The sequence below is a fragment of the Dromaius novaehollandiae genome, chromosome 2 (assembly GCF_036370855.1).
Source record: "Dromaius novaehollandiae isolate bDroNov1 chromosome 2, bDroNov1.hap1, whole genome shotgun sequence".
In the NCBI taxonomy this organism is placed as follows: Eukaryota; Metazoa; Chordata; class Aves; order Casuariiformes; family Dromaiidae; genus Dromaius; species Dromaius novaehollandiae.
Genome location: NC_088099.1, coordinates 62,513,612 through 62,535,773, shown reverse-complemented (window position 1 = coordinate 62,535,773; position 22,162 = coordinate 62,513,612).

The following is a 22,162-nucleotide window of genomic DNA, read 5'->3' as shown; positions in this document are numbered from 1 at the left end:
ATAGTATCATATTGGCCTACCAGAAAATATTGCTAACATCAGCAAAACTAGATTGGTCAGTTTAATCATGGTGAGTTAAAAAAAAAGGTGAAGTCATAGCCTGATGCACATCTCTAGGGGGCCAAGAGTCAGGGTTATGTAGGAGTGTAAATTTTTAGGAGTGAGAGTGCACATTAGCTCACATACACTTTGTTTGGGAAGACTAAACATCGTATTTTGGTGTCTAAATATGGATATTGGTATCTGCCTGTGTTTTAGACCAGTTAATCACCCTACTCATTTTGACCCTTTTTTTGATTTCACTACATACCTGCACTGCAGAGATATAGTAATTCTTGTAAACCTCAAGTCTTGAAAATTCAACAGCTATCTGCTGCTTGTAGGATAAAGCTTTGCAGTTAGCACATATTACAAGAAGAATTATGAGCGAGAGGTCTGGGGCGAAGAAGGGAAGGGAATGTAGATCAATGATCTGGGGGGAGAAGACATGGCAGAATTTACGACAGCTGCTATACAACAAAGCTTCGTTACAGCATTGCATGAAGTATTGAAGGCATGGTCACAATACCATCAAACTAACCCTGTAACTCAGTCTGCAGCTAATCCATGTAACTCATTTGCATACATTGGCTACATCTATACTAGCAAATTATGCATGTGTAGACCGTTTTCTAACACTAAGGTCAACTGGCATGGAATGGCTCAAACTCATACTATAAGAACTCTTACCTCCCAAAACTGTGTGGCCACGTGCAAACTGAATATTGGGAATGTTTCTATCTTCCAAAGGATGACTGAGAGTTCGGCAGAGTGCTAGCTGACACAAGCACAGAATCGTGCAAGGGATTGTTCTAAGAATAAGTATAAACAAGAAGATATTAATCCATAATTAGCAGCTTGCCTAGATGATTTTGTTTCTAGGGATTTAGTGAGTCCAAAAGATGTTCGAATTAGGATGGAAGACAATTATAGAATAGCAGATGTATACTTTGTATTAGAAAAAAATAAAGGTCCTCTGTCTTCAAAGGACTAGGTTCCTAGATATCACCTTTTAAATATAATTCCCCTGTGCTCAGCTCAGCTGCAATTTAACAATGGAAGTGCCTAATTTGTAACCAGTCAAGTCACCTAGGCACCCCAGTTCCAGTGCTGAACAAATTCCAGATCACCACATTAACCAATCATGGTCCCAGTTTGCTCCATGTGAAAGCACATCAAAATTCTCATTTTGACGGTCCTGTACCTTTTTTCACTGGAGGAAAATCTGGATACCAGGCAAATGCCCTATGTGATAGATCATACATTCATTTTAATACTGTCTTTAGATCATGAAATATGCAATTATTCCATACAAAATGGAATTGGTTCAATGAGAAGAGTGATAGCAAGATGCATTTTTGTGAATAATGAGAATTCAAGAATACAGGAGAAAGATTTTAGAGGATATGTATCACATTTTGGTTGGGTGGGCTAAGCACCATGATACTGGATATAAAATGGGACTGAGGAAAAAGTACAACAGTTACACTCTTCAGGATACTTATTTTCTCAAGATAGGATAGACATTGCTTTGAGAATTTTAAGGATGCGTATCCTGCATATATGAAGGTGGAGCGACTGGCAGAGGTTGTGAGTTAGTTCAGATGACTTTGCACTCAGTGTACTGGGCTTTGTGAATCCTATTCTATAGCTCCCAGCTGTTCCTAGACATTTTGTAGAGATATCTGACTTTGGGGTTTATTTTCAAACATAACAGACTGATTACAAGTCAGGCATCACAATGCTAAACATAATTCCTATTTATTCATTCAGTCCTAAATCTCTGAAAATAGCATTTTCATTGATGAGAAGTGCAACTTAGTGTAAATCTTTACTATTTAATCTTCAATACACCTTACCTTCCTTTTAGTTACACGTTGTTACTGTAGTCACTTTGAAATTTTAATAGACTTCTTTTTGGCAGATTCTAATCCTGAAGTGCTTTCATGCTGAACTGCGCTGGAAAACAAGGGCATACTTTAACCAAAGCTGTAGAAGTATTTAAAAATACACCTTACTTGTAACTTTGCAAGGTGACAGCAGAGCCATTTTATTGATGCTTACGTTTAATATGTTTATGAGAGGAATTTTTGGAAATTTCAGAGTTCTAAAATTTATTAGAGTAGATTGCAGAAAAACCTTCTTGAACTTCCTCTTTCTTTTTTATTTTAATCCAAATACTTCTGCATTGTAGAATGTCAGTGGCTTTATTAACGCAAAATGTAAAGGAAGCAGATGGGTTACTACGATAAGAATATAATCTTAGCACTTACATAATGAGCATATATTGCTTTGAGTGCCCACAGAAAAGTTCATTAGTAGCAAAAGTCATAGATACTGATGATGTAATTCGTATTTATTGCATCCATTTTCCTGTGAAGTCTCATAAGTTGTTTTCATATTCACTGCACACACAGGAGCATGTAGATATATTACAAATGCAGTAAACAAGATAAAAATAGTGGACTTGTGTATGTTCATTCTGAGAAAGCCATATTGATAGTATATGTATCTTACACAAGGCTTGATTTAAAATGGTTTGAATACCAGTATGGTAAATGTATGGCAAAGTATGCTGAGCTTTGTTGGAAATGCACGTACACAAATTCTATCTGCAGTTTATTGGGTTTGGAGATGAGGATTTTCTTTTTTTCTTGGAAGGCTTTGGAAACAGACATCATTTAACACGACAGCAGCTTTATTAATCCACTGTCAACTAGCTCAACATACACATAATGTGTCTCTTTTGAAATAGAATAAAACTTTTTAGTAGGAAGTTGTAGACTCAGAAGTGTTTATTCATTGATCAAACTGTATATTTAATTGATCACTTCTCTGTTTTCACCCAGTTATGATAATGACCTATTTCACCTCTGCCTACTGTAGTATAATATTTGTTTATCAATTTTCAAAGACTGAGGCAGGCGCTATTTTTGTCTTGTCTGTATGCTGCTTGGTGACTCTAGAGGTCATTGCAAGTCAACAAGGGGTTTTCTCAGACACCACCTGCTAGCTCAAGTGTTAAGTCCACACAGGGGTTAAAGATCCACAGATGGTTTCTCAATGTTTTTGAAGCTTCTGTCATAAGCTGAATACCACAGAGAATTGAAAATTCTTCCTTTTTGGCTCAATGATCAAGAAGTAGACTACTCTTGCAGCAATCCCATCTGCTCTTTCAGAGGTGAATACCTGTGAATGGTTCTCCATCTCTCTCTGATGCTCTCTGACCTTTTCTTAATCTCTGCTACGTTCTAGAGTGTGGATAAATTGTAGCTGATTGATAAACTGATCTAAATATGTCATAACGATGGTGAGATTTTAAAATTTGAATTCAAGCCTCACCCATCCAAATTTCTTGGACATTGATCTCAAAAAGCAAGAATAGTAAAAAGAATGACAAGGTTTTGTTTTTCTTTTCTTTTCCCCTACCATTTTAATCTAATCAGCCACCCCCATTTTACCAACCTAGTATAGCTTGATAATAGTCATTTCATATTATTCTCCTAACATAATATAAATCTAACCACATCTGTGTGTCTTCACTACCTAACTTCTGGGACACTGAAGAAGCATAATAAAATAAAAATTTAATAAAATTCATGTTAAGGCTTTAAAGCCAAGGTTACATCTTTGAGCTAGGCTGGGAATTCAGTCAAGAAACAGTGGTTTGTAAAAAATGTAAGTGAAGAGCACCCAACATCTAAATTAAAAACAACAAGGCATTACTTAAAAGACAGCAGGAGCGAAATAAGGATTTATACCTTTTAGAATTAGATTTTTTTAGATTTCTGCCATGTTTCTTGTCCCATTAAAAAGAACTATTGCCAATATGTGCTTTAGAAGTATATTTTGTTATGACCATCTATATCACAAAGAGCAGTCTGATTTTCACCACAGGTACAGCACTGTTTAAAGATAACAGCACTCTGTTTCTCATGGCATAGATTAACACTGCAGAGTGTAGACGCTTTGGCTAAACAAGCCCATTAGCGAACTGAAAACAGTCTAGCCCAGGAGTGCTGTGCTCCTACTGGCTTTCATTTGGGAAACACAGTAATATTGCACAACATCAAACTATATCACCTAAGCTGCTTCCTTAAGTTCACTCAGATTGTCATATATTTGCAACATACCATTCTGTAGAATTATATTTCTTGGTTATTTCCTAGAGTGCTACTGTTACTGAGCTTTCATTTATTTTAAGTTCATCAATAATATGTATCTTGCATTAGCTATCATTTCTCCTTCCCTTTTTTAATTCTCTCCTTTTCTAATTTCTTCTGTCATAGCTTGACACTGCATCTGCACATGCTAACATTTGGTATATATTTTGTTAGAAGTGTTGGCCTAGATGTGACCCGTGGACCAGATTTGATATACTGGCTTCAATAATGTGGTTACAGCTGTCCTTGTTGGTAACGTGATCTGTGACTCACAGGACTGCTCATGATGGTTAATGTTGATCTGGTTGTAGGACTGTGCAGTCACTGTGAGCCAGACTGCCATAGGGAGGGAGCAATTATTTCTTGCAAATAAAGTTTGTGCCTTGAGGCTCCTGGAAGTTTGTTACTACTATCATCAGTGGTGTACTCTGAGGTTGCGTACCATGTCACACGTTTATTCTAAATAAAGTAAGCTAATGACATTGATTTAATGCAATTTCAGTCCTTATTCAATCTTTCCAGTTGCTCTTTTGCTTCCCTGATTTCATCAGCTTGTGCTGATCGCATAGAAATACATTAGTTTTTGAGTATTTTTGACTGTCTAATGGTACAGAATATACACTATTTAAATATTGACATGGCATAATTTTGAATGTATGTTTAGTTGACTTTAGGGCTGATGGAAAATTTCATTTCAAGTAGTTTTCTGTTAAGAAAATACATATCCTCTATCCAGAAGTGCTTTCCTTTAGGGGCTCTTTCAGGAGCTGCCTGCCTCTGCAGCATCTGTCTTAGCTCCTTTGTCAGGAGTATTTGATCGCTTCCTCTGTGGGTTGATAATTATGTAAAGATGGCTGCCCAGTGTCTTTCTGTGAACACAGAGAGAAAAGCAACCCTCCATGCCTCAGCCTTCCCATCAGTGAAAGGTGAATATCTGTTGCCTCATGGGAGACAATGCATTGCAGCCTGTGACTGAAGCACGTAGAAAGAGTAAAAGGGGTCATCTGGCACCTACACTACAAATCCTACAGTGTGAAATAATGCAATGCCGTGGTAGAAGTGTATAGTTTTAATTGCAATTTTTTAAAAAGTCTAAATGGGTTGGTGTGTTCAAAACACTCTCTTTCTGTTTTCATCCCTGTGTGGACACAGTTCTGAGAAAGGTAGAAAAGATGTCTTGCTGAGCTGAGGCAGCATCTCTCTCCCTGAGCTGATAAATGTATGAAAGTAGGGAGATGTTTCTGCACTAGTCACACATACAAAGTTATAAGGCCTCAGCCCTTTTTCTATTAAAAGTAATCATTTCTTCTAGCATTTTTATTTAGTGTTACTGTAAATGCAACAATAAATTTTGAAACAAATAATATTAAAAACAAAACAACAACTTAAAGGGTTATTAACGTGAAGAATTTAAACTTTTAGAGTAGGCAGCATTAGATGTCACAGACAAGAATAGCAATTACAATAATAAGGATTATGGATTATTAGATTCTGCCATCCTAACATAAGTTGTTTTGTATCTTGATTATCAGCTCTGTAAAACTCATTGGAGTTATTAAGTGTGAGATTTTTCTCACCTAAAAGTTAAGTATCCAGCCCAAGTTTGTTAGCTAGGCCCTTTCAGCACTTAGTGCAAAAAGAGAGCAGCTTATCTTCAGATGTAATTCATTCTGTCTGAAGAGATTTGTCTCTGCCTTTCTTTCTTCCTGCCTTCTCTGTCTCCTTTCCTACCTCTTCCCCATCTCCTTTCCTACCTCTTCCCCCTTCTCATTTTCTCTCCCTATCTCTTCCCCTCTTTTCTCTTCCCCTCCTCCCTGCTTTCTCCCCCTTTCTCTCCCCTCTTCCAACCTTCACTTCCTCCTGCTCTGTTGCCTGAAAGAAATTTAGATGAATGTCTTATAAGGACACTCAAGTTTTAAACATCCAAACTCAGGTGAGATGCATCTGAAACTATCTGCTAATCAAAGCAATTAAGGTCATGTCTTTATTATCAAATGGTAAGATAAGGAGAGAGGAGTAGGGCTAGCTTTAGTTTTGTTCAAGGGACTGGGCAGCTTCCCTCCTTAGCTGGGGTGTGTTAGCTGGGCTCCTGGAGTGGCCCTGCTCGTTTAGTTTCTTCCAGAGGAATTCAGTTTGCACACTATGAGACAGCTCTGCAATGGAAACAAGGTACAGCAAGAAAGGATTGACTGGGAGATTAACTTCTGAAAAGCATTCCTGCTCCAAACTAAAATGCTACTGTGGATGTATGCTTTCAAGTGAAGCAAAATAAACTCAAGGACCTAGAATTCAGTAGCTCTTACACCTTAAGGTAAGGAAGTTATACATTCTGATTGTAGGATGTGCTACCTCTTTATTATCTCTGTAGAAGATATGAAAATCTATAGCATAAGTTCTTTGTCAGTTAATACATGATTGAAGATTTTGGTTGCAGCAAAGTAGGTCTGCCTCATTTGAAGCTAACAGGAATAGAAATGGGCCCTGACAGATTAAGGCCCTTGTTCTGCAAAAGGACTTAGCATGTTTATGCCTCTTTGAAGCCTCTGTGCCAGTGCCCTTTGTAAGATTGGGGCTTATGGGGAAGCACTAAATGATATGGTTTATCAGTTAGAGATTTGCTTCTTTTCCAGTAAGAGCACCAGTGAGTCATATTCTAACTGAAGTAGCAACTTGATGGCAAATATATTTACTGTAGGAATAGAAATAGCTACATTATCAAGAAAAATGATTCATCTGATGATGATTCATAATACAATATTCCTCTACAAATTTATGGATATAAATATGTTGAAATAAGCTTTAAAAAGAAGAAAAAGGTTACTTAGCCCTGCAAGTCACAGCATAAGGCAATAGAAGAATTAAGATTAAAACAGTTCATGATCTGATTCCCCTTCTGTATGAGGCATAAACTTGCTTCAGCAATGTTAAATGCAGGCTGGAATGGGGAAAGCAAAGTTGGTGACAATTTAGCAGATAGTAAATTAATCATGAGGGCACTGATCCAGACTGAAGTAAGGCTGCCTGCGGGTTGAGACTTATCAAGCTCTTCATGTTTTGCTTTTCCTAATGAAGGTCAAGAAGTGACTTGATCATTTTCTGTGTATGGGGATAATTTAGATTTGAATAGACTGCTGGAGGTCATCTAGTTCAACCTCCTGCTCAAAGCAAAGCCCGTGTAAAGCTGTATCAGATGGCTCAGGGCTGTGCCCAGTCGAGTTCTGAAAACCTGCAGGGATGGAGATTTCACAGCATCTCTGGGCAACTTGTTCTAGTGCTTAATCATTGTCACAGTGAAAATATTTTTTTCTCATAGCTGCTCAGAATTTCTTGCTGCAACTTGTAACCGTTACCTCTTGTCCTTTTTCTGAGCACCTCTAAGTGGAGTCTGGCTCTGTCTTCTCTGTAACATCTATTTAAATAATTGAAAACAGCATTTAGATACCTCTTTGCACTCTCTTATTAAGACTAAACAAATTCAGTTCTCTCAGTCTCTCCTCATACGTCATGTGCTCCAGCCCCTGCCTATCTTGGTGCACTTGCTCCAGTTTGTCAGTGTCTTTCTTGTACTTGAGGGCCTAAAACTGAGCATTACATCACAGATGGGATTTAGTACTGAATAGAGGGGGATTATCGGTTCCTTCACCTGCTGGCTACACTCTCTTTGATGTACATTGCCTTCATATGATGACACATTGCTTACTCATGTTGATCTTGTTGTCCACCTGGACACCTAAGTCATTCTCTGAAAACTTGCTGCCTAGTCTGTCAGCCTCCAGATGATATTGTTGCATGGGGCAACTCTATTGTAGGTTCAAGACTTCTCTCATGTCTTTTGAGCTTCATGAATTCCATGTTGGCCTAGTCCTAAAAGCCTGTACAGGTCCCCTGAATGGCATCCTTGCACTCCAGCATATCAAGCACTTCTCCCAATTTTGTGTCATCCACAAATCTAAGGGTGCATTCTATCCCATTTTTCAGGTTGTTAATGAAGATGTTAAACAGTATCAGCCTGAATATCAACCCTTGAGGAATGCCACTTATGACTGGCTGCCCACTTCACTTTGACTACTACCCTTTGAGCTCAACAGTCCAGTTAGTTTCTCACCCACCTTGTAGCCCACTAGTCCAGTCTGTATCTCCTCAATGTGGCTACAAGGATACTTTTAGGGAGATTGTATTAAAAATCTAAGGCTGCCTCCTTTAAATATGAATTTTTCTGCTCTCTCTTCATCCATGGAGTTGGTCATTTAATTACAGAAAGTAATTAAGTTTGATAGGCATAATTTGTCCATGGTAAATCTGTACTGACTGCTATTTTTCTCATTTTATTGCCTGCAAATCTATAAGGAACTACATGATTGATGCGAGTGTTACTAACTGAAGTGCTTTGTAAGCAGGACATCAGAGTAGATCATCATAGTTGTAGTTTTTCATGGCCTTGAACCCCATCAGTCTGGGAGAAAATGAATGGAGATAGTCTTGTTGATTTCAGTTAATTTTGAATTAAGCCTAATGAACAGGTGTCGTCTTAAAATTGAATGCTCTTTAGAAGATTCAGTACTTTGTATTTATGTTATAAAGTTATGGAGTTATAAAGCATAACTCCTGGAGAGCTTCCACTCATGAGCACAATCAGTATTTATGAGCATCTTTCTAGGTCCTTCAGTGCTGTGAATAATGTTGTCAAAAAACAAAAGAAACAAATGTACCTTTCTGCAACATGAAAACAGACTGAAAAAGTTATCAAATAATGGCTACAGCAAAAGTAAAATAGTTGATTTATCTTTTGGTCTCCCTGAAAGAAGCTTCCTCAAAAGCTAAACTTGGATAATTAAACTCTCATGGATAATTTTAGGAGCTGTGGAAATTTTAGTTGAAAAAGTTGCATGTATTTGTCAGCCATTTATTTTCTGATGGGGAGGGGACAAAAAATTATTTTAGGGACTTTGTTTGGCCTTTGTGTGCAATTTCCCACATTTCTGGCAATAGTTTGCAAAACTGCGTGTAGAACAAGTCATAAAAGAAGGAAGGAAAAAAGGGATATAGGCTTTCTGTAGAAAATATTATCACTTTAAGGCAAATATTTTGGCTAAAAGGCAACATATTTTGTTCTGGGATTGTGATGTGGTGCTTCATAAACATTATACCACAACTTTTCTTGCAAGATTTAGTTCTTTGGTCAGGTTACATCTTCTGTATAGTGTCACACACTCAGACTCTCTTGGTATGTTCCTCACATAAAAAGAGGAGAAATCTGCATCCTGCATGATTTGATTTTAGTAATCTGTTAGAACACAAAGACTGAGAATTTCGTGGTTTTCATTTTTGCTGATTTACTGAAGCCCTTATATGCTCATAGAGTTCTGAGCAAGATTTTTTTTCAGCCTTTTAGAGAACATAGGAACACTCTTAAAGGCAAGAAACTAAGCAGTTAGAATGAAGGACAGCCAAAAGAGAGGGACATGAAGGACAGAGCCATAGTCGTTGCTCAAAAAGTGCAAATAACTCTGTGGAAACAGATTATGCAAGGTATGAAGACAGGTGAATGAAGCTTGATGTGCATGGGCAAGCTGTGCAAGTTATTTCGGTGGGAAGCTGACTATTGTCTCCACTATAGCTACAGAATGAGTTTCATTCTGTCTTTATGCTGAAGCAGTAATGCGTGAAGAAGACATCAGAGTGCTGAGTGGGAACATGTTCAAATCATTTCACCAGCAGCTGGCAATGCAATGCACTATTATGTTACATCAGTAATTTAATAAGATATAATCACACCTCATTCATTCAGCGACCCTAACACGTACAACTAGGCCAAAACTTTTAGATTTTTAAGCTGAGGAATGCTGTCAATTTATGTGATATTGTATTTGATAATACTGTAATTAAGCAGTGTTGCAAGAGACTGCCTGCCATGAGAGTTTTTGTGTACCTCGTGATGACAAACACTTGTCTGACTATCTTGGTGGGAATCACTTCAATAGGAGGAATAACTTCGGTCACAAAACCTCAGCGAAGGGTTGCTAACCTCTGTAGCCAATGTGCCACTCCATTAACCTTTCTCAGAATATTTACTAAAATTTTGTTTTCAGAAGGTTTTTATGAGAAACTTTTATAGAAGTAATAAATATCAAAAATATAGCTGTAACTTATTTTATTTTGTGCTCACGTAGTACACTGTAAATAGATATGTTCTAACAAGCTTCTGTTTTTGTTGTTTGGAAACATCACTTAAGGCTGTTACACCTGGGACCTATGACATTGTCTCGTGCTTATTTTTTAGTTCATTCCTGTTTTGTTATTCCAATAATCTTTTTTTTCCCTCTTTTTTTAAAGTTCAAATTAAAATTATGACCTGTGACAAATGTGAGTTCCTCAAATTTTGGAAGCTTGACTATGGTGCTTCAAAGGGGAACAGATTTTTATTATGCTTTTAGACCATCTGGCTACTTTATCATCTCTTACAGGTAGCTATGAGAAAAATGGAATACCAAAAGTGAAACCAGTGCATTGTGTGAATGCAGAGAGATAAAGTAACAGAGAGAAGGGCAGTACTTTCTTTTTGTATTCTAGAAAGGATATTAAAGAAAAATTGTACCTGCCTGTTGATTTTGTACATGAATATCTTTCAAAGATATACATAGACTTACAATGTTTGTCCACTACATTTTATCAGAAAAATGAGCAATGGAAAATTGTCAGCTTTCCTGTAGATCATGTGAACAGGCAGAGTTAACTATAAGCCAGGATCCTAAATTATACCTAGTTGGTCAAAGCATAATATCTTGTAAGTCGACAATCAGCTTTGGAGTAGCTCCTGATTTTCTACTTAGCTATTCAGTTCAATCTTGTCTGTGTACCATCTCAGCAACACTAGTAGCACAGCTGTAAAATTTTAATGCTAAAAAAAGAGATCAGTCTTGAGATAATCCATGACAGCTGATAACGTGAAGTGGCTCAAAGTATTAGTTAAATATACAAGTCATGTAAGCTGCCTCTGAGCAGAGATAAAGAAAGATGGCGTATAGTAGTTATTGCATCAGGGAGGAAACAGAGAAATTAAAGGGAACCATGCCAGGAATCTGTGGCTAGGGAAATACCCATTCTTCTCCCAATTTGTAAGTTCCTTCATGGACAAATATTCAATATATAAGTTTATTGTTTCAGGATTTCCACTTCTGTATTTCTCTAATAATTGGTGAAATACTTGGCCCAATGGATTTCACTTATTAAAAGGTACTTTTTAATAGTGCTAGCAATTTTCTGAGTACTGCTCAGAGTCCACATAGCAAACTGATCCCTGGCTGAAAAACCGCACAAGCTGAACGATATGAACATACCCTTGGGAGAGGAAAGCATGAGTTGCAGAAACAAGTTTGTACAATTACTTCTTAGAAGTACAAATGCATGTTAGCCATTAGAAATGTTTTCAAATGTCCTCACTAACTTAGGAGCTGAGGTACCATTTTCAGAAGTGACCACAACACTTAAAAGCCTTTCTGAAATATGAGATTTGGTCTCCTGAAGGCAAAAATCTTCAAAGATACTTTACACTTGCTATGTCTAAATTTATGGCAACTGCTTTCTGAAATACAAGATTGTGGCTTTTCTGCGGGCTTCCCCCCCCCCCCCCCATTCTTCCTGATCCTGCCCCCCCCCCCCTTTTTGTCGCTTAGAAATGGAATGGGCTATTTTTTTAAATCTTAAAATCTTTGTGGATCAGGGAAGATGCTCCAAGCTCTCTTGCTGACATCTATGAACTGCCCTGACCTGCCACCCAAAGTTGATGACTGCATACTCTGTCAATCACTTTGTAAATCCTTTTTCTTTGGACTAGCTCCATTCAAACTTCATTAGTAGTAATTCAGCAACGGAAATTTTGTCAGAAGGGTCCACTCGGTATGGCAGTAAAAGGATCTCTGACTTGAGACTCTCTTAGTTAGGTCATTTGAAATGCTTGGGGCTGAACTCAGTTGATATGGGAGAGATGGATGAAAAGGATTAGGGAAAGGGGAAAAAATTCTCGTGTGTGGGTTTTTTTTTTTTTTTTTCCCTAAGAAATGCTAAACCATTATTCTACATCAAGTTTAGAAGAAAGAATTAGGTCGCACAGTGTCTAAGAAGAAAGCCCAGAATGAGTCCACCTGGGATAAAGGTGAATTTTACTTTAAGATTAAGTATACTTTGGGCTACTAAGGAACACTATCATGTATAATAAGGGGTGTGTCTTCCACTTAACCTATCCTTAAAACCAGATGTTCCCAGACATGTTTCTAGTCTTAATTTGTCTGTCTTTCCCTCCTCATATTTCACTCCCCATAATGACCTCACTGTGGGTGGTCTTACCAACTCAAAGCAATTATTACTGGAGAAAGGAAAAACGCGCTATAGCTGTATAAATTGCCCTGGCTTGTGGATATCTAGCTTGGCTATTTTGTTAAATTATTAACTATCTTGAGCGATTTCTGGACAATCCCACAAAAACATTTTTGTTGACCATTCTGTAAACCAAAAATATGCATTTAAGATTTTATGTGCTTTATTAGCTGGTGGACTTTCCAATATAACATTATTATTGTGATCTTTTATTTTTATATATCCAGATAGAGGTTTTGGCTGCAATGTTTGAAGCAAAAATATGTCTAAGGATTATTTAGTTATTTTCAGTTATCAGGGGAAAGGAATATATGGTAATAATTTAACAATGATTTCTAAATGAAAAGGTTGCGGTTAGCATCTCCAAATAATGATATATATTTAGTCACTGTGGGGTCAGATCCCTAGTTGAAGTAAATTAGTATTGAACTGTTGAATCGTGAGGAATACTGCTTATTTACACCATCTGAGAATAGGTCTTCCTATTTGCTGTAGAACCCAAAGTATTCACAAAAAACCTAGCTAACGTAAGCCACTCACTCTAGCAAATACAGTTTCTATATTATATCCACCATGATCTCAAGCACTATCTCCATTATGTTATTTGCTACTTTCATTAATTAGTTTCCTTTTAAAACTACCAAGCTCTACTAAAGTATTTCTTAAGATACTTCCTCGAAATGCAGTTAATTGTATCAGCAGAACCCATGAGTAGATTTAATTTTCAGTCTCATTGCCTCATAATAGCAGATTCTTATTTATAGGGAAATAAAAATAGTCATGACAATGCTTTACTTACCTAATTAAAAGATATTTTATTTCAATTACATAATTAAATTTGAATTCTGATTCCAAGGTATCAATGTATATTTCAGGTTTTTTTCAGAAAATCATCTTGCAGCAATATCTGTTTTTTACGATATGAAAGCCTGTGTGTACTTATAATCTAAAAACTAAGTACTAAAAAATAATAGATACGAGTACCAAAATACAGTTATGTGCCTAGTTTTAATCATTCTGTTGAGAAGCCTAAGCTTCATCATATATGACTACTGTGAGTATCTTTCAGAGTATTTGTGAGAGGAAAATGTTGGTTTGTCTCTCCAGTACTGAAAAAGAGAAGGAAAAGTATAGAATTTAGCAGAATTAGTCTGAACTTTGGCCACTGCTGCAAATATATGTTCTGAAAGTACAGGAGGAAATCTAATTTAGCAGATATGCTAAATCACCCAAATATCATCCTTAACCAGAGGAAAAGGCTGGGACTGCTGTTAACAAAGATTTAAGTGTTTACATTATGGAGGATCATGTACCAGCAATAAGACAAATCACTTGCAATGTATTACAGGTTGTGCCTAAAGAAACCTAGAATCTGTTGAAACACCATCGTGGTTCTAATCTTACTTTCTAGGCAAGATTATCAAAAAGGCAGTTGCAAAAGAATTTTACTTCCTAGAAGAACTCTAAGGCCTTCCCACTTGGTTTCAGATGTGTTTGTAGTGTGGAGGCAGCATTTGTGTTGATGGAGAAAGAGCTGCTAAGAGTTCAAGTGTCAGATTGTGCTGTTGCATCCATCTGTAACCATTCTGCAGTCTTTGACTGTACTGACTATGATGCTGTTAGGACTTCAGAGAAAAGCAGATAGCTTTTTTGCATGGCTAAAGACAATCACTTACATTAAATAAACTTTCTTTTGAAGTTATTTTGCGAATAAATAGATACACCCTCAAGCTACAGCTGTACTCCCTAGGTCAGTGGAATTACTGGAACAAATAAATACTTATTTCAGAAAAAGTATCCTATTGGCTTTATAAAAGAGTAGTTTGTAATTCTCTTTGAAATATGTATCTAGATGACACATAGTCAACTGCCATTTTGACATGCCCAGAATGTTGTAGAAATGTGACTGAATGTGTGTCTTATTTGAAATAACAGGAGACGTGAGCCAAAATTGCCATGGAAAAGAAACAAAAGTCTTTCTTGAGAGCCAAAAACTTTTACATTTGTAACTCTTTCAGTGCCATTGCACCTTGTTTATGTATGAAACTGGTAGAGAAAATATGGCAGGAAAGCAGAAATATGCTTGTTTTATCTTTGAGGTATCCAAAAGGTTGGTGTTTCTTTCTTTTTTTTCTTATTGTTTCATCCTGGCTTTTGTACAAAGTGGGTTGGGACAGATTCTGTGTTGAACTACTGGTACAACCTTTTTAAGGTTTCCCTGTAACAAATTTTGAAGAAAAAGATCCTGGTTAGTAAAACTGCTTGAGAAGTGTTTGTTTAAGCATATATGCTACTTTAATAAGTATTCATGGTTTTGATGCTATTTCTGTGACTTTGAGTGATTGTTTTGGATTACCACAGCCAAAATTTTAATGTGGTGGTTCATGAGTGTTGTTTTCCAATTTTTTTATAGTTAGATACATAGGTCCATTGACCTGCAATGAAGTAGAGGGCATTGCTAAGGCAAAATTGCTGAAGCTGTATTTTAAACTGAAAAAATTGCCTATTGCTATGTCACATTCATAGGGAAAAAGGTGATTTAAAAAAAAAAAGAAAAAGGCCAATCACATAGGCTTACCTTTGTTAGCAATCCAAAAGTTGAAAATATTAATATGTTAACATAAAATATATCATTGTAGTAATGAATATTGTACATCAATATTGTACTTTCGATTTTTCTAGGTCCTAGTAAGTTAGAAAAATACTTATTTATGAAATGTGAGAGCTGAAACACAAACAGAATGAGGTCTCATTCGTGTGGTGAGGTCAGAATTGGATTTTACATTATGATAGTCACGCACTGATTTGGTGAAAGAATTAAGAATCCACCCAGGTCTGCTGCCTTCCAGTTATATCTACTACTGTCAAACTCCACTGCTTAATTTAGTACCACATATGATATATTACTGAGAAATATGTAACCTTATAAACAAAGTATCAAACAGCTCTTTAACAATTAATTCCAACCAAATATCTGGCCTTGTGATAATATCTTGAAAGAATTCTTTGACTTTGCATTATTTCAGGCTCTGGATTACTGCAGCATACAGACTTCTCATTCAGTCATCACAGGAGAAACTATATTTAGCAGACTAAAGTGTCTATGCCTTTATTTTTTGTATTTAGCACAGCTGTCTTTTGCGAAGATAGGCTCATCTCTGGCAGTCTAATGCAAACTGGGGAAAATAGTTTTGGAGTATTTCTTCTGGGATCCTTTTAGGTTTCTGCTATGGTATCTACACCTGTAACATAAAATTTAGTACCATGGTTTGCCAAATTTGTATCTTGAATGGTTTACTGTGACATTTCCAAAGAAGAGAGGAGCTATCTTTTATAATATAAGATATCAGGAGTCAGGATTCAAAACAAAACAGACTATGAATGTCCCTGCTTCAAATGTCTAACCTCAGCTCTCTTTAATAGGCTGGTTTCTTTAGGAAGAGATAATTGTTCTTCTGAAAATGAAACTCCCTTGTAAATGTTTCCAGTTGAGAAACAAGATGTAAAGACATTACAGGTCACTAATCAGGTTTAAAAATTCTGATCAAAATTTTTTGTGTGATGGTAGCTGTTGTTGTGAAAATAAAACAAACCCCCAAGGATAGATGGAAAAAATGAGTACGCTATGCCAAACAAGTGCAAACAAACTGACAAATTGAAAGACAAAATCAAATCTTTCATACCTCAAATGCCTAAAATAAAGTTTAAAAGAAGGTAGTTTCCCAGAAAGACTGGATGCCTCATTACACTGGACCCAGATGCACAGCTGAACAAGGGGAGTTATCAGAGTGAGGTCCAGAGAGAAATTTGTGCTAATGAGAAAAGGGGAAAATAATGCTAAAAGCTTCTTGGGAGATTTTGATGATTCTCTGATTTCTGCAAAGTGTTAAGAAAGAATGAAGCGTGCAATAGTGGTAGCCGGTAGACTGCTTGGATGTCAGGATCACACAACACACACAGTATTTTGATGCTTGAGGGCAAAGTGTGAAGATAACATGGAGAGAAATACAACATATAAAGAACCATGATGCTCCTTCATTATAAGCTTTGGGTCTGCCTCTCAGAGTAGTTATCCATTTCTATTATTTGACTCTGACACCTAATGTTCCAAAAGACTTTTTTCCTCTCAGGAGGAGAGTGTTTTCAGATCTCTACAATAGCTTAACACAGGGAAGAACAGACTTCCTTGCACTTCCATCTTTTTCATTTGCGTCTTATGTTTCCATTAATCCTGTTACTGCTTCAGAAATATGGCAGAATAAATAGCTAGCAAATGTTTTCAAGAAATCATACTGCATTCTCAATGATTTTCCAGCTTGGCTGCACTTGTTTGTTTTTCTATTAAAACCCAGAAGTCCTAAATGAGGTTTTTAGAAGCTAACTCTAGGCTCTGCTTTTTGAAAATCTCAGAGAATCTCAAATCTCTAATGAATCAAAATGTGTTCTTGTTTTTGCTTCTAATGAATAGATATTTGCACTAGATTCTCCAAAATAGCTGGTGGGAGAACTCATGGAGGTGACTGCTTGCCAAAGGGAATAAAGGTATGCAGTTTAGTGCTTTACAAGTAGTCTCAATGGTTATTGTTGCTGTACTAGCAAGCAATCTGTCACAATAAGCTTCATCGAACTACAACTCTGATAATTAGCTTGGATTCCTTGTCAGGCTTACATCTGTAATGTTGGGATTTATGGAATTTTACTGGAAATATTTGCATTTATTTTGCTTTGCTCTTAAAGTATTGTATACTCTGCAGTAGTTTTTTAGGAGAGGCTGGCCTGAAGTGACTGAAAAGCATCTTTTTCCTCGTTGTCTGTCTAAACATGAGTCAGCAGCGAGCCTCCGTAAAAGCAGTCAATAGATTGTGTGGCTTACTGAAGGCAACCGTCCAGCCTAATCTCTGTGCAAAAATCAACAATCCTCAGTGCTCCTCTTCTGTCATGGCAGAGGGAGAACAACAAAACCTGACCACTTCACCCTGACTTGGTGGGCTGTGTATTGCTTCATGCACCGAAGAACTGTGCTAATGACCTTTGCGATGCCAAGCGCGGCTCATTGTGTCTTATGTAAACGCCCTCGGTGCCAAGGAAAGCAGCACTTGATTCCAAGCTGCCTTGTGGCTGGCTTTGTGTTTAAAAATGCTATGGAAAGGAAGGGCAGGAGAGAGATGACACTGAGGTTAAGAATACATTTTACACATCTGTATGAAAGAGCCCTATTGCAAGTAGCTGTAAAATAATCATCTCCCTTGCTGTTTACAATTTAACCTAGCTTTTGCTAAGGCAGATCCATCCAAGCACTCAACACAGGATACTAAAATACTGTAATGTGCTGGCTTACAATGCCCTTGCTCAAGGGAGTATGACTACTTCCTATGTGTGAAATAAATGTCTATGAACTACTACATCTGAATTTAGATGGCAGGGATGTAAAGAACCAGCCACCTGCACTCTTTAACTGAAGCATATTTGTTTCAAGAGAAACCAGTGTGGCAGATAAAGGTTTTCTTAAAGTTCATCCTCCAGGTGGGGGACTAGGACATCTCTAAGCAAAATGTCCCTTCTACATTTTTCAGGGACCATGCAGCAACATAAACTGATAGTCTAGATCAGCTGTAGCTTGGCTCCTTAGAAACAAACAAACAAAACCCTAGGTTAACTTGAGCCATGCTCAATTGTAGTTATAATTAAACTTTCCTTTCTGTGTATGCTTCTGAAGTGATATAGTCCTTGCTAATGCTAAAATTTAAAAAAGGATAGGATATCAAAGAAAATATGCAGGGTACTAATGGAGTACAAGTATACAATTATAATAACGGCATATAAAAAAGTGATTCTAGGGATACCACTAACTCTAACATCATTTCACATTTGCTGGGAAGAAATTATTCTAGAACAGGGGACACCTCAGAATGTAACTTCTTTGATGTCCCTAGTGTTAGACACAGCTTCATGTTTCTGTGCAGTACCCATTGTAGACATATTCTGAGGCCTCCTAATCATATTATGGCATCAAGCATGGTATTGTCACCTTTCTTTCTAAAGATCTTGGCCTGTTCTTACAAACAGTCTTCTGGGCCTGTTCAGAAAATGCATCAAGCATCTTCAGAGCTATTTATGACCAGCATCTTGTAGGAAGATGTATACATTTTGCACAGCTTGCTGTGCTCAGCACGCAGCATAGTTACCCATTCCCAAGCATATGTTTATTTGCCACTGTTTAGATTTTGCATTTCTACACAGCACTGAGTAGTTTTTGTACCCAGTTAGGAGTGGCCTGGCAAGCATCATGATTCTTGACCTGTTCATCAAATGGTTGTCCTTGATTTCTTCATTGGCTTTGAGTTGGATATTAACTCATTCAGGACTTCCTCTTAGGCTGACTCAGCTGTGTTGAGACACACAGATGACAAACAGTTTTTCTACTAATCTTTGTGAAGGGGATATGATGGATCCTGAAATCATTGGCTAAGTCACTTGGCCAATTGGTTCAAGTCACTTGAACCTCTAGACATAGCTGTGTTGAACTGGAGAATTGAAAGTGAATGAAACTGTTCCACAGATTTCAGTAGATTCACACATTAAAAAATCCTAATGTTGATTTAAAAACAATGCAAAAATAAAGGAAACTTTAACACCACTCTGCACAGTCACAAGTAATTGTGTGTGAGTTATAGACCAAAGTGCTCTGTCAGTAACTTTTCATAGGTGTGCAGACTATGAAGCATACTTGTAACCGGCAGTCTGAGTTTCATTCAAAAAATAGGACATCGTTTCTGGTAATAGTTAAAAAGGAAATATTTGGTCCTTTTAAAAGCAGACTAGAATTATTGTTATGTATTGTGGTTTGGCTTATGTTTTATTTTTCTTAACTGTAATTTTCTTTGTGAACACTAGATGAAGCCCTGATACTTCTACACAACAGGAAGAGGAGAACTTAATGAGCTGTGTTGAGTTGTGTATCTAAGTGCTGACTTCTGCTAAATCAAAATAAGTAAAGATTTTTTTTTTTTTTTGTCTCCTCTTCTGTTTCAAAGGGGAGTCCCTCTAAGCTGAGAGTCTTCCCAGGCAGGGTAACAGGACAACAGGATAAAGTGGAAAAGGACTTATGCTTCCTCTCATTCTCATGTTATTTTTTTAATATATTTCTTTTTTTCTTTTTTGCTCGTCTTTTTAGAAAGTTAAAAAAATGAAGTATAAATATCTTCCATGATTTACCCTCAAAATAGAATTTAAATTTCCATTCTGAAAAAGTATCTGTGTGATTTATTGACCCTTACTCCTCTAGATCTGGTCTGACTTCAGTGAAATCCAGCCTTCAGCTGGCCATTTCAGTGGCTAAAAAGCCTGAGAAGTCATATGTTCTTTTCTCCTCTTCTCCTGCATTCCAACATGGGCAAGATCAAAGAGAAAAGAAGGCAGACAACAAACTAAAAATAGAGGGACAATAATGGGGAGCTAGAGGCAGAACATACATACACTGTAGTCTTTCAGACAGTGAGGAAAAAGAATCAAAGCAATGATGCTGAAGGAAACAGTGTTGGTCACTTATTTGGGAACAAAGCTTGGTGTGTTAATTTGCATGTGGCCACACCTAGGCTGTGCTATTCTAAAGAGCTCTATTGGAACAGAGCTGCTTGGTCAGTCCCTTCCATCTGGGAGAAACCACAGCCTACAGAAGAGGAACTTCTGTTAACAGAAGTTGTGCATACTTGATTGCACACGCTGTAGAGAATACCGGCAAATGGATACCATGTAATTTAAATTTTGTTCTCGGCTGCTGTTTATGACTAAGTAACAAGTAAGAGTTTTTCCTGCGCTGTTCACTGGACTTAAATATTTGAAGTTTTTATCTGGTTGTATGTCCAAGATGAATGTAATATACTCCTAGTCTATGCTGAAGCTGTATTACAGGACAGCAGAACAGTGCAGGAATGGTCAAAGGTTGTCTCGAAGAGCATTCACCAGTTCAAAGCAGCTACAACTTGCATGAGAACCAAGTGTTTTAAATGATGATTTTTATTCTTCATTGAGAGCATTTGCAAAACTTTCTCAGACAACAAAATCCAGTCAACTGATAGTCAGCAAACAAAATCTGCCTCTATTCAGAGAGCCTGGTACACTTGGTCCTCCAAAACTTACATATCTACCAAGAGATTCTCAGTTCAAGAAGGAATTTAAACTGAGTTCTTCCTCAACTACAAGATAATCTAGGATCCTGCTCTACCGCTGTATATATTCAGGTCAGGGGATGGGGCTGAAAGAGCCCCAGTGTTGTGACTAAATGATTGACCTCCTGAAAGTAGATTTGTCTGGCCTCTCTGCAGCATGGCAGGAGGGAAATATATGAAAAATGGCTGAGCTTATTTTGAAGGGAAACATTCAAAGACTAATGTAGGAAACTGTCTCCATAATATTTCTATCTTTTGATTGTGGAGACCTCCAAGGATGCATTTTTTTCACTGACATGCAGTCACGTGGAATGGATCAGATATCAGAGTCCATGTCAACAAAAAGTAGATGAGACACTGTTCTACTTGTCCTTCATCACTTGCAGATAAACCACCATTATACAATTGTCCCAATGTTTGAACAGGATTGGCTACTGGCTAAAACTGGCTTCTAGCAAGAGAAAAAAGAAAGCATTTGAGGAGGTGGAGTGCTCTCTGCCATGAGAGGCCTATGCTGATAGTTGGTCAGCTCAGTCTGCAGCTCGCTGTAAGAGCACTCCTGGTTTTCCGACTGGTGCAAAGTTCCTGTATAGCAGAATCAATGACTGATATTTTTCTAACATGTTTTAGGATGAATTATTCACAGCTTTTTCAGCTCTTGTTTGGCATAAGTTAACAGGAAAACCTGATGGCATAAAACTGTTAGAGAACTCTTCTGGCTGCACATGACCTCTGCAGAAAAGTGAACAGGCTCAGGGACATAAACAGTATAATCAGCCAGCACTTCATATTATGACCAAAGGAAGGATAAGATGCAGCAGAGAAAGTAGTATAATGGCTAAAGGACTGAAGAGGGTGTCTACTTACCACGAACGTATTGGCTCTCCCAGAAGTTACCAAATCAAATTAGAGATTCCAGCACATATTTTAAATACCTGGGAACTAGGTTTTCTAAAAGCATACCTGAAACTGAAGCTGTTGAAGAGTACACTAAACAATTTGTCCCTCTACTGTATTGATAAAACTTACCAGTGCAGAAGGCAGAAACTGGGGATCAAAGCAAGGTTATGAAATGTCCTTTTTCAGGATTAAGGGCTAACACATCTGCATGTGATCCAAATTCAGGGTGCATTTCTTTGGGCTTGCCTTCTATAACTGACATAGCAGCTTGCATGAGTATTACCTTGAGTAATGATTAAATCATTTGGACTTCCGTTAGACAACTCAGTGCTTAAAATCTCACCAGACACTATGAATGTTGTCATAATCAGGTTTAGTGCCAATTACAAAGGCAATAATGTTTCATTTCCAGTTTTTCCTAGACCTTTGGCCCTTTTAGCCAATGTGAAGCAAAATCTGCCATATTTACACTGAGAAACTTTGTGTGTATCTGTATCTATCTCAGTTTAATGGGAAGTG